Source organism: Pelodiscus sinensis, chromosome 3 (assembly GCF_049634645.1).
Source record: "Pelodiscus sinensis isolate JC-2024 chromosome 3, ASM4963464v1, whole genome shotgun sequence".
In the NCBI taxonomy this organism is placed as follows: domain Eukaryota; kingdom Metazoa; phylum Chordata; order Testudines; family Trionychidae; genus Pelodiscus; species Pelodiscus sinensis.
The window spans coordinates 25,218,130-25,231,553 of record NC_134713.1 but is presented as its reverse complement, the minus strand read 5'-3'; the positions used below and the strand labels follow the sequence as shown (position 1 = coordinate 25,231,553).

Here is a 13,424-nt window from a genome sequence, read left to right as displayed (position 1 = left end):
GATGAGCAAAAAGGGCATGTTTTTCAACTGCGTTCATTCAATCAACTTAAATACCATTGAAATGCCCCATCATGAGACAGGCTAGCAAGTCTGAAATTGTATCAACTGGCAGTGTTTTGCCATGGTAGAACGCAGCCCCACTAATATGGTTTCATGAATTCAACATGACAGTAAATGTCATAGATTCTTAAAACATATACCTCAGTGAGCAATGGAATTTCCAACAGTCTATATTATGCTAAGGCCAGGGTCATGACCTCCTAACAGAGTATACTAAATCATACCTTAGTATGATCTGAACAGGAAAAAAAATGTTTCATATTTCCCTAAAAGAGACACTTTTATTGCAAAATTAATGGTGCTGTTTTGGTCTTTTATTAACCACGGTAAATTCACTGAATATTTCTCAGAATGAATCCAGAACAGGCTTTTAAATTCAGTCTTTTATTGTGTGTCTGTGTGTGGAGGGCATATTTGTTGTAAACTTGCAGATACGGTGCAAATTCAAAAAGAAAAGAAAAGAAAAGAAAAGAAAAGAAAAGAAAAGAAAAGAAAAGAAAAGAAAAGAAAAGACTGACTCCCCATAACCTGGGAGAACCCCAAGAACAAAATGAAGAGCAATAGGGAAGTGTCTAGAATTATGGTGGCTACAATTAGCATAGCCATTACTGTACTATTGAACATATGACAATACATCTGTTGTGATGCTGGAATGAGTGATGGTATCACATTGGTCAGTCAGCCTTTGACTTTACAGGCACATCAACCATGAATCAGCACTAGTATAACTATTATGGGATCTTCTCATTTTTACACATTTGGTTTACTAGGAGAGAGGGTAACACAAATAGCCCTGTGGTTGTACTTCTCAAGAGAGCAGAACTTAGACAAAAGGGTGTGTCAGTCAGAACCATTTAAAGAAAATGTTGCCTCATGTGGGGATTAAATTAAACACTGGAATATAGCAAACTTAATATGTGAAATAGTGATAGAGATGCAGCCGTGTTAGTCTGGTCTAGCTGAAACAAAATACAGATCTATGTAGCACTTTAAAGGCTAACAAGATGGTTTATTAGGTGATGAGCTTTCGTGGGCCAGACCCATTTCCTCAGATCAATATGCGGAAGAAAATCGACACAACCATATATACCAAAGTGATACAATCAAATAAATGAACGCATGTGAAATTGACAAATCAAATTTTAGAACAGAGTGGGGGTGAAAGGGGCAGGTTAGTGTCTGTGAGGTAATGACATAGGTGTGATAATAGGGGAAGTTTCTGTGAGGTAATGACATTGGGGTGATAATTGGGGAAGCTATCTTTGTAATGGGTGAGATGTTAAGACAGTGTTAAATCATGTATAAAAAAGTGGACTCATGGCTAGAGCACCCCCTTGCACCTTGGTGTTGCATAGCAGGCTCTCTTCTTTCTGGTGCTCGCTGACAACAGCTACTTCAATCTCATAGTGGTCCATTTCTTCTCATGACTCGGCCATCTTGAGAGCTTAGGCTTTAGTCCCCATCCTTTTCGGGATATCAGGGGGTCCTGCAAAAAAATCGAAGTGTCTGTCCCCTTTATTTGGACCACTTCCCTCAGGTCTGTGCCTAATGATTCATTCATTTTTCTCGGGGCTTCTCACCTTCTTAGGGGCATCATGCCATTTAACCACTGACTGGTATTGAAACTTTGGCCTGCCATCTAGGCTGGGTTCTGAAATGTCTAGGAATTCTAGCAAAATGCAGGACAATGTAGCACTTTAAAGACTAACAAGATGGTTTATTAGATGATGAGCTTTCGTGGGCCAGACCCACTTCCTCAGATCAAATAGTGGAAGAAAGTAGTCACAACCATATATCCCAAAGGATACAATTTAAAAAAATGAACAAATATGAAAAGGACAAATCACATTGCAGAACAGAAGGAGGATGCGGGGGGGTGGGAAGGGGGAGGAAGGAAGGTAAGTGTCTGTGAATTGCTGATATTAAAGGTAGGGAGAGTGGGATGTTTGTGAGTTAATGGTATTACAGGTGATAATTGGGGAAACTGTCTTGATAATGGGTGAGAAAGTTCAAAGACTTGTTAAGTCCCTGGTGGTAAGTGTCGAATTTTAACATGAATGACAGTTCAGAGGATTCCCTTTCAAGTGCAGATGTAAAAGGAATTCTAGGGCAGGCAGTCAAGGTTCTCTCCCCTTAGTCCTTTCTACCACCTCCCTGGACTTCTTTCTATCAAGTTTACCTGGATTCTCTCATCATCCCTCCTCTCCTTGTAAGATTCTTTCTGTTCCTTACAGGTCTCTTCACTCCCTGCTATCAGGACAGTTGCTGTAGAGTTTTTTCCCTCTCTCCCTGCAGCCCCCATCTACTCCAGACTTCCCTTGTTTATAACAGTAATCAGTGCTTCTTTAGCAAGGTTTGCTCATTAATTAGGCCTTTCCCACCCACCAGATGCAAGCATAAGCAGGCTAATTGAGCTCTGACTCCCATTAATCCTAGGTTTACCTATGTGGGATGTTCTGCACATCTGAAGCAGTTTACTGCCTACTCTGCCATTTTGTCCCTTATAGTATTAATGTTAAGGCTTTTATTAACTCAGAAACAAAGTTTCACCTTTTTAATGACAAAGGAGACTAAGACCACTCCTAATACAAACATCCCAATGGATAAAGGTGAAAGATTATTGAAAAATTCACACCTGGATGAATTCACTTTCACACCAATTCTCCTTCCCCTGCCCCTTGGAAACATATAGAAGAGGCACTCTCTAGTGTATTTAATAAACATCCAGCCTGATTCTCTATGGACTTAAACATTGTATAGAAATTACCTTCTCTGCAGGATAGGTGCAAAATGTTTCCAGTTCAGAGTTCATCTTACACCTTCTTTGTACATCTGTAAATGGCAAGCAAAGACCATTTTCCAAGCCTGTCATTTTCCACCATAGAAAGAAAGTACAAGCACAAACATACTCCGTTGTTCTCACTACAACAGTAAGACAGTTCTGAACAAGAGGTCCAACATAAAGAACAAAATGTATGACTTCAAATGTCACAGCTTTGCAGTAAGCAGACCTTGCAAATATGCCACAGCTTGCAAAGTGTGAAGGTCTTTCCAAAGCACTGATTTTTATCCAATATGCAGTAGATGCAAAAATAATAATTATTTTTTAAATATAATGTGAAGATACCTACTAGTAATGTGGCATGTTCTCATCTACTAATGGGAATTTGGTTGGGTGAATAATGGAGTGGAACAAAATATTTTGAATTTTAATACGTTGATGGAATTTCAAAAGTCAATATTTTTCAAAAATGGGAGGGAAATTTGACATTTCCATAAGCTCCTCCAATCTTTCTGAGAAACTATGGAGCTGACCAACAGTTTTTGACTTTTGATATTTTTTGATAGACCAACAATTTAAAATTAATTGAGGATTTTAAAAAATATCACTTTTCTTTTGCCACTAGCTCTGGTTATGACATTGCCCAGGATACAATCTGGACCGATAAATAGCTGTGTCCCCTCAGTTCTTCAACCTGCTTTGTTATGAAAACTACCTGTCCTGGTCTGCTAACACCAGCCACCAGCTTGTAAATGTCTCCCAGCTACATTGTATGAGCACTATGGTCAGCCATTCATGAATTACACTGTAGAGGAATACTAGCAAATTCCCATTCTCAGACTTTCCCCACAAAATGTATGTCTTGTACTGCTTTGTCCTCTCCTGTACAGTACAAGCTTAGAAAATCTGTCTTATTACTAGAAATGACATGCACAAATCCTATTGTCCTAAATGGAGTTTCCCAAACACTGCAGTCTCAACATAACTGTTTATATAAAACAATAAAATGAGTTTATTAACTATGGAAAGATTAATTTTTAATGATCTTACAGGGAGTTAGACATAAAATTCAGAATTGGTTACAAGAAAATAAAAGCAAAACATAGCCAATACCCAATTTGACCAAACTAAATAAATTAAATCTAAAGGTCTCTCATATTTCACTAATCTTAGGGTACGTCTAGACTACATGCCTTCGTCGACGGAGGCATGTAGATTAGCCAGATCGGCAGAGGGAAATGAAGCCGCGATTAAAATAATCGTGGCTTCATTTAAATTTAAATGGCTGCCCCGCTCTGCCGATCAGCTGTTTGTCGGCAGATCGGGGCAGTCTGGACGCGCCGCGCCGACAAAGAAGCCTTTCTTGATCGGCACAGGTATGCCTCGTGAAACCAGGTTTACCTGTGCCGATCAAGAAAGGCTTCTTTGTCGGTGCGGCGCGTCCAGACTGCCCCGATCTGCCGACAAACAGCTGATCGGCAGAGCGGGGCAGCCATTTAAATTGAAATGAAGCCGCGATTATTTTAATCGCGGCTTCATTTCCCTCTGCCGATCTGGCTAATCTACATGCCTCCGTCGACGGAGGCATGTAGTCTAGACACACCCTTACTGGCTGAACTTGTTTCAATCAGGATCTCTCCTCCAGCCCAATGCTGCTATCTTTGTTTTTCAGGTGGTGTTGATGCAGTGGAGAAACCAAAAGGGAGAGACGACTTGAGACATACCCATTCTTTTCTTACAACTCTTTCCCTTCCTTGTGAGTCATCAGCAGCCAAGCATCTTGAGACAGAAAATCTGTGTGGACAGGAACATCCAAATATTTCTTTGTCAAAAAATGGCCAGTTAACCAGGTCTTCATCTTCCATATTGTTAGTGTAGAGCAGCAACTATAATTTCACCAGAAGCTGATCAAACCAAATGGATACATCAGGAGTAACAGAATGTATTGCAGTGAATCATCCTTCATAGTTATAAGGTTGGCAATAGGTGATGATATGTTTGAGGGTATGTTGTGAAGAGTCACAACTGCACACTGGGGAGTCTTTGATTTTTCTATTTACACATTAGATGTCCCTATTTACCATGCTTGATTTGGATTAGGATCAGAGTTGATCAAGATGACCATGGAAGACTGAACCCAAGAACCTTCTGCACAGGATCTTGCACAAGGCGCTATTTTAAGTCTTGTTTAGCCTAATCTGCATTCTATTCTCTTTCTGATCATAGCTTGATTGCATGAGGCTAAGTGAATGTTCCTAGAAAGACTTGTGGAACTTAAAATGTTGGAGGGAGAGCTTTTGTGAATAGGAAGACATCTGTTTTCCTGGAACTGTGGAGCTTTGTGGACTGTAACAGCAGTTTCTCATGTATGTGGGGGGAGCAATATTAGACAAAACAGGTATCCAGAGTGCTGGAGCCAAATTACAGGTTCCAAAACCTGGTAATGGCCCATTTAATTTTGTTGTCACCTGTTTGAAGCATTGGCCAGCCCTATGTCTCCAAAGATCTCATTTGTGGCTGTTACCCAAACTTGGAACACGGATTATGAATACCATACAGTAGCACCTTATAACTATATGCACAATCTTGGTGTACACATTTTACTATAGTAATAATGATCAGCAAATTATGAGTTTTCAAACAATATCTCTCAAGTCAAGAATTATCATAGTTGGTACAAAGGGGTGAATATAGTGGCACAGACTGTCACACTAGTCCAGTGGTCCCCAACCATTTGGGGTTGCCGGGCACCAGGGGGCGTGGCCGTTCGCCCGCCGGGCGCCCGGGGGGACGGGGCCCCCCCGAGCGCCCCCCCCCATAGCCGCATTCCTGGGGCTGGCGCTGGCACTCTCTCTCAAGCGCCACGCGCCCGGGGCCAGCGCTGGCGCTGGCGCTCTCTCCCCCCCCTTCCCCAAGCGCCGCGCGCCCGGGGCCGGCGCTGGCGCTCTCTCCCTCCTCTCCCCCATGCGCTGCGGGGGGTCAATCCGCGGTGCCCCCGGAGCCGGCGCTCACCGTGCGCCACGCGCCCGGGGCCGGCTCCGGCACCGCGCATGCGCCACGTGCCCGGGGTCAGGCCAGCCCTGAGCACTTGGCGGGCGCAGACAAATGCCCCCGTGGGCGCCATGGCACCCGCGGGCACCGTGTTGGGGACCACGGCAATAGTCTATATCTGGATTAGAAATCTGTAGAAGAATCCATATGCTAAGGGAAATGTTAGTAATTCAGTAGGTGGTATCTTTGCCTCTAAATATATCTAACAAATGCTCCAGTAAAGCAAAAAGGGGGACTAGAGAGACAAGGTGGGTGAGGTAGAATTTTGTATTGGAGCAGACCTGAATAAAAGCTCCATGTAAATTCAACAGCTTTTCTCTTTCACCAGCATACATTGGTCCAATAAATTAATAAAAGATATTAGCTTACCCATCTTTTCTCTCCGATACCCTGGGTCCCACATAGCTACGATAACACTACCAATGCTAAAGGGAATGGTAAGTTACCATCTTTTCAGATGAGACACAAAATTTAAAGAACTGACTGCCTGTATATATTAAATTCCTTTGGACTTTTCCCATGAATACGTGAGTAAATGCTGAAGAACTTGTCTAATACTAGAATCTATTGAAATCTCCCTTGTAGTTTCCAGTAGGAATAATATTCTGTCCTAAACTGTTATGTTGTCTTGCTAATGTTATACTCTGTACTCAGTGATACATGTACTTTGGCAATTCATTTACACATTTGTACAAACAGCTAAACTGCGGTAGGAAGCATTTTGTTGCAAGACATTATATCAGTAGAAGATCAGTATAACTATCAATGATCAAATGACAAATGTATACCATTAAACTCAGCCACAGTTTATTACAACTAAACCCTACTTATTAAATAAAAGGAAGGGAAAATGCGTATAACACTGTGTGGTGTACTAACCAATCATAATTTATTTTACATTTCTATATGTTATTAGTTATGTTATTCCATTTTTATTCAAACATTTCTTGTTTCTATTCAGACTTTCCTTTAGCTCATCTATTAAGAAAATGTCATTGCTTATGGATTATTAATAGTGACATAAGCACCAATCAGAACATTATTTAAGCATGAGCATATTCTTCAATGGAACTACTTGAATGTTTAAAGTTAGGCATGTGCTGAATCAAGACTAAAATGAGTTGTTCAATGGGGTAACACATGAAGGCTAATAAGGGTGCCCAGGTTTGCCTTCATTCAATATGTACTTTTATAAATGTAACAAGTAAAGTATAACATATCATACATAAGAGAAAATGCAAATTGAGCTGTTTGAATTATCTTAAAATAATATTAATTGTAGAGTTAGCTCATCTAGCGTATGTCTTCACTGAATGCTTATTTCAAAATAAGCTATTCTGGATTTTTTCTGAAATAGCTTATTTTGAAATAGCACGTCTATACTACAGGGAAGCCTCAAAATTAGTCTGAGGCAGGCTCCTCTAAAGTGGATGTGCTACCTCAATTTAGAGCCCCAGAAGGCACTGGGGAGTAATTACTTTGAATGGCCCTGGGGAGAAGCTATTTCGAAATAGCAACATTAGAGCATCCACACTACTGCTATTCCAAAATAGCTATTTTGGAATCGGTGTTATTCCTTGTGGAATGAGGTTTTTAGAAGTCGGAATAAGCCATCCATTGTTTCAAATTTATTTCAAAATAACAGAATTGCTGTGTAGATCTTCGCATTGTTATTTTGGAATAACGGCCATTATTCCAAAATAACGCTGCTGTGTAGACGTACCTCTAGCTAACACTGATTTAACTGGAAAAACGTAAAAAACAACGAATAGTCTTGCAGCACCTTGAAGACTAACCAAATATGTAGATGGTATCATGAGTTTTTATGGGTACAACCCACTTCTTCAGATGAATGGAATATTAAAAGTCCAGTTCCAAAATAAATGGGGGGAGGGAGAAGGAAGGGAAAAAATAGTGAATTAGAGTGTTCATGTTGCATGAAGCTGATAGAGAAGGTGCAAATTGTTCTTAAGTACTCGTTGTTGGGTTTTTTGTTATTTCTTTAAGTCATTAGGATGTGGAAGGTAGTGTTCTAGCCAGGTAATTCATACCTTTGTGATGAGTCCCAAACCTGTAAATGAAGTTAAGTTCCAATGCTTCCCTGTGTATTTGGCTTGTGCGCTCACATAAGAGAGCAATACTATTGAATACTTACAAACATATATATTTTATGACTATCTGGATGAGTGCCTGAAAAATTAACTAACCAAAATTAAGTGTTTGGGTCCCAGGAGCTGCAAACATGAGAGTAACATTAAGAATACACATGTTTACAGAATGTGGATGTTAGCTTCTTATTTTGTTATAAATATTACACAAATCCATCCTGATATTGACTGTGTTCATTATTCCTATATCTTACCTAAATATTTTGAATGAACCATTTTCAGATTGTGTGTGATTGTTTAGCATTAACTTTTTGCTCAGATTCTCACTGGGATTTTTTGTGACTGATCATCCAAGTCATGTGGTATTGTCCCTGCTCCTGATTGGATGGCTGAATCATTTAACTAAAGTGCTAATCACAAAGCATTCTTCTGTGATATAAGATTTTGCACCATTAATCATAGATTTTGAAAGTCATGAAACTTTTGGCATTCTAAAAATATAGTTGCAAATACTTAGCAGTTGTCTTTACAGGGAATATCTAATACAATCACAGGGTATGTCTACACTACCCTCCTAGTTCGAACTAGGAGGGTAATGTAGGCATACCACACTTGCAAATGAAGCCTGGGATTTGAATTTCACAGAGAAGTCATTGAAGCTGTCATATTCTCATTTTGACCAAGATTCTTGTTCTTTGGTTGAGTTCATACTTGGACTATTGTGTGTGTTTTAAAAGGCAGAGGGTAAAGATTGGCAAAATAAATATATTAAAAATGGAAAAAGAGTCCATATTGTTGCTGCTCTATCTACTGTCACTAGAACTTTCTGGCAAGAAAAAGAGGCCAAATGTTCCGTAGTTCTTTCTAAATTTGCCTCTCAAAAATGCATATCTTTTGCATGTACAAAACCATATTTGCATTCATAAATAAGTGCAAATTCTAGATTTGACAAAAAATCTTTATACACATAATTAGAGGCGAGTATAAAATTTGACTCAAAGAGTCAACGTCCAGTATGTGAAGTTTCTTTCCAGCACAATTCAATAAACATGTTCAGGAACATGAGAGGGATTTGTAGAGTTATAGAAGAGTGACCGTTTAGCCCCTTTATAACTCAGGTATCAATAGCAGCAGTAGCTATTTTACTGGCCTGAGGAAAAACCAGAATAGTATTTATTGCACAATATCAAGAGCAATATGGGATCACACTATCTTTCTCTTGCCTCCACTTCCTCCACTGAACAAACTGTTCAAAGATCAAAATCAAGCTGCTGTAAAAGTTAAGAACTAAAGAATGTGCAGCAGGGAGTAACATATGTGTCCATCAACTTCCAGCCAAAACAATCCAATGTGAGGAAAAGGGTACAGAATCCTAGTGTGACTCAGAGATGAGGGGGTGAGGTAGATAGAAGAATGGCTTCAGACAAATAAGGAAAAGTTATTTACTTGTTGCCATAATATAAGAACTAGGGGCCACCAAATGAAACTAATGGGCAGCAGGTTTAAAACAAATAAAAGGAAGTTCTTCTTCACACAGTGAATAGTCAATCTGTGGAACTCCTTGCCTGAGGAGGTTGTGAAAGCTAGGATTATAACAGGGTTTAAAAGAAAACTAGATAAATTAATGGAGGTTAAGTCCATAAATGGCTATTAGCCAGTATGGGTAAGGAATGGTGTCCCTACCCTCTGTTTGTCAAAGGGTGGAGATGAATGGCAAGAGAGAGATCGCTTGATCATTACCTGTTCGATTCACTCCCTCTGGGACACCTGGCATTGTCCACTGTCAGCAGACAGGGTCCTGGGCTGGATGGACCTTTGGTCTGATCCAGTGTGGCCATTCTTATGTTCTTATGTTTATGTGTTGGGCTTGCTGTTATAAACGATTATTAATTTAACAGTGGTATTACAATACACTTTGCCTATTGGGCATAGAGTTATTCTCCATATAAACTCTGAATGAAGCAACCTATGAAGTGCAATACATGCAGAGTTATTTGCTTTGGGATTTACCTTTCCATTGTTTCTCTGTATCTGTAGAGTACTTTTTATTATAATACTTACAAGTATATGTTTAAAAGAGACTAAATAAATTGGATTAGTAGCAAATTACAGAGGGTATGTCTACACTACCACCCTAGTTCGAACTAGGGTGGTTAATGTAGGCAACCAGAGTTGCAAATGAAGCCCGGGATTTGAATTTCCCGGGCCTCATTTGCATATTGCTGGGTGCCGCCATTTTTAAATGTCCGCTAGTTCGGACTTCGTGCCCGCGGCTACACGCGGCACGGACTAGGTAGTTTGGATTAGGCTTCCTATTCCGAACTACCAGTATACCTCGTTCCACGAGGAGTAACTGTAGTTCGGAATAGGAAGCCTAATCTGAACTACCTAGTTCGTGCTGTGTGTAGCCACGGGCATGGAATCCGAACTAGCGGACATTTAAAAATGGCAGCGCCCGGCAATATGCAAATGAAGCCCGGGAAATTCAAATCCCGGGCTTCATTTGCAACTCCGGTTGCCTACATTAACCACCCTAGTTCGAACTAGGGTGGTAGTGTAGACATACCCAGAGACACTGAGCTCTTAGTCAATGTAATAAATGGAGTATAGTCTTCACAACATCCTCTGGCAAGGAGATGCACAGGTTGACTGTGTGCTGCATGAAGAAAAACATCCTTTTGTTTGTTTTAAATCTGCTACCTATTAATTTCATTTGGCGACCCTTAGTACTTATAAAATGGGAACAAGTAAATCACTTTTCATTATTCACTTTTTCCACACCAGTCATGATTTTATAGACCTCTATCATATCCTCCCTTATTCTCCTCTTTTTAAGCTCTCATTATATGGGACCTATTGAAAACCCCTAACCATTTTTGTTGCCCTTCTCTGAACCTTTTCCAATCTTTGAGATGAGGCAACTCCATCTATACACAGTATTCAAGATGTGGGCATACCATGGTTTTATATAGAGGCAATAAGATATTCTCTGTCTTATTCCCAATCCCTTTTTAAATGATTCCTAACATTCTGTTTGCTTTTTTGACATTTATCAACATTACATTTCATTTGCCCTTTTGTTGACCAATCTCTTAGTTTGGTGAGATTTTTTTTGAAGCTCTTCACAGTCTGCTTTGGTCTCAACTATCTTGAGCTGTTTAGTATCATCTGCAAATTCTGCCACCTCACGGTTTACCCCTTTCTCCAGATCATTTATAAATAGGTTGTATAGGAATAGTCCCAGGACAATACTAGTTACCTCTCTCCATTCTGAAAATTTACCATTTATTTCTACCCTTTATTTCCTGTCTTTTAACCAGTTATCAATCCATGAAAGGACCTTCTCTCTTATCCCATGACAGCTTACTTCACTTAAAAGCCTTTGGTGAAGGACCTTATCAAAGGCTTTCTGAAATCTAAGTATACTGTATCTACTGGATCCCCTTGTCCACATATGTGTTGACCCCTGAAAGAACTCCTGGGGTGTGTCTAGACTGGCAAGATTTTGCGTAAAAGCAGAAGCTTTTGCACAAAAACTTGCCAGCTCTCTACACTGGCCGCTTGAATTTGTGCAAGAGCACTGACTTTGTAATGTACAAAATCAGTGCTTCTTGTGCAAATACTTTGATGCTCCCACGCAGGGATAAGCCCTCTTGCGCAAGAATACTTACGCAAGAGGGACAGTGTAGATAGGCACCTTAATTTTTTGCGCAAGAAAGCCCGATGGCTAAAATGGCCATCAGCTTTCTTGCACAAAAGTGCATCTATGCCGGGCACAGATGCTTTTGCACAAAAGCACTTTTTGTGCAAAAGCATCCGTGCCAATCTAGACGCTCTTTCGCGGAAATACTTTTAGCGGAAAAACTTTTCCGTTAAAAGTATTTCTGCAAAATCATGCCAGTCTAGACGCAGCCCTGTAGATTAGTAAGGCATGATTTCCCTTTACAGAAATCATGTTGGCTTTTGCCCAATAAATTATGTTCATCTAAATGTCTAACAATTTTATTCTTTATTATAATTTGAGCTAATTTGCCCAGTACTGACATTAGACTTACTGGTCTGTAATTGCCAGGATCACCTCTAGAGCCCTTTTTAAATATTGGTGTCATGTTAGCTACCTTCCAGTCATTAAGTACAAATGCTGGTTCAAAGGATACATTATAAACCACAGTTAATAGTTCCACTTTTTCACATTTGAGTTCTTTCAGAATTCTTGGGCAAATGCCATCTGGTCCCGGTAACTTGTTACTGTTAAGTTTATCCATTTGTTCCAAAACTTCCTCTAATGACACCTCAATATGGGACAATTCCTCAGTTTTGTCACCTAAAAAGTTTGGCTCAGGTTTGGGAATCTCTACAATATGCTCAGCCATGAAGACCTAAGCAAAAAAATTGTTTAATTTCTTTGCAATGACATTAACATCTTTGAGTGCTCTTTCAGCATTTTGATCATCCAAGGGTCCCAATGGTTGTTTAGCAATATCAAGGCTGTTCTTCACTCTGGCATGATGAATGCAGAAGTTGGGGGCCCACAAGAGCACTCCAAAATCTTGCCTCTATAGTCTCTGGTACAAAAACTCTCCCCAGAATCCTAATATCCAGATTTTGGGGAATCCAGTGCCACCATCAAGTGCTTTTGAACCCACAAACAGGGGTGGACACTTGAAATGAACCCCAGAGGTACCACAAGATCTTTCCCCCAACAAAAGCTTTAAAAAGAAAAGAGAAAAACAAGCTGCAGTCTGTGGTCATTGACCCCTCAGTCAAGCATGCAGATACACACAGAGAGACCTCTCATGACACAAAAAAATCAACCAATGCCAGCTAATTAGAAAAAAAGAAACAATCAGTCATTATCAAAACAAAACTACAGTTGCAAGCATAGTAAATTGGCTAGATGGAAAGAGCCACCATTTGATATAGATACTCAGGGAAAATCCCTGGTCTAAGGACTTAGCTACAAAAAAAAAAAAAAAAAAAAAAAAAAAAAAAAAAACCACTTAAACTCAGACATTATTGTCAGACATCCCCAAACAAGGAAAACAATAAATCCTGATGGATTAGCTAAACTTTTCCCTACTTACACATTGTAAGAAGTCCATTCCTGGAGAGAGGAGCACCTCCCATTTCCCTTAGTACTCGGAAGGAACTGCACTAAAACTCAAACAAAGGACACAGAGAGAAAATCCCTCTCTTCCAGTTTGAAATTCCTACCTGCATTGTTATTGGCTGACCAGCCAACACCTGACTAGGCACAGGAGACATTAGTTAACCCCTTAGTAACCAAGTGCTGGTCAGCACTCCTGATTATGACAAGCAGGCTTCCTGATTCTGATGTACTTTAAAAACATTTTGCTATTATTTTTTGGGTTTTTGGCTAGCTGTTCTTCAAACTCCTTTTTGGCTTTTTTATTATATTTTTA

The 13,424-nt window shown here is 39.9% G+C and overlaps 1 long non-coding RNA gene across 1 annotated transcript; it reads right to left on the bottom strand.

Moving 5' to 3' along the window:
- Positions 1–243: 243 nt before the first annotated feature.
- LOC112543940 (uncharacterized) lies at positions 244–13,146 on the bottom strand. The gene is made up of 4 exons (XR_012902243.1): positions 13,086–13,146; positions 4,567–4,636; positions 2,828–2,892; positions 244–1,546 (listed from the first exon to the last, which is right to left on the bottom strand). It is a non-coding gene; the product is annotated as an uncharacterized LOC112543940 (long non-coding RNA).
- Positions 13,147–13,424: the final 278 nt, after the last annotated feature.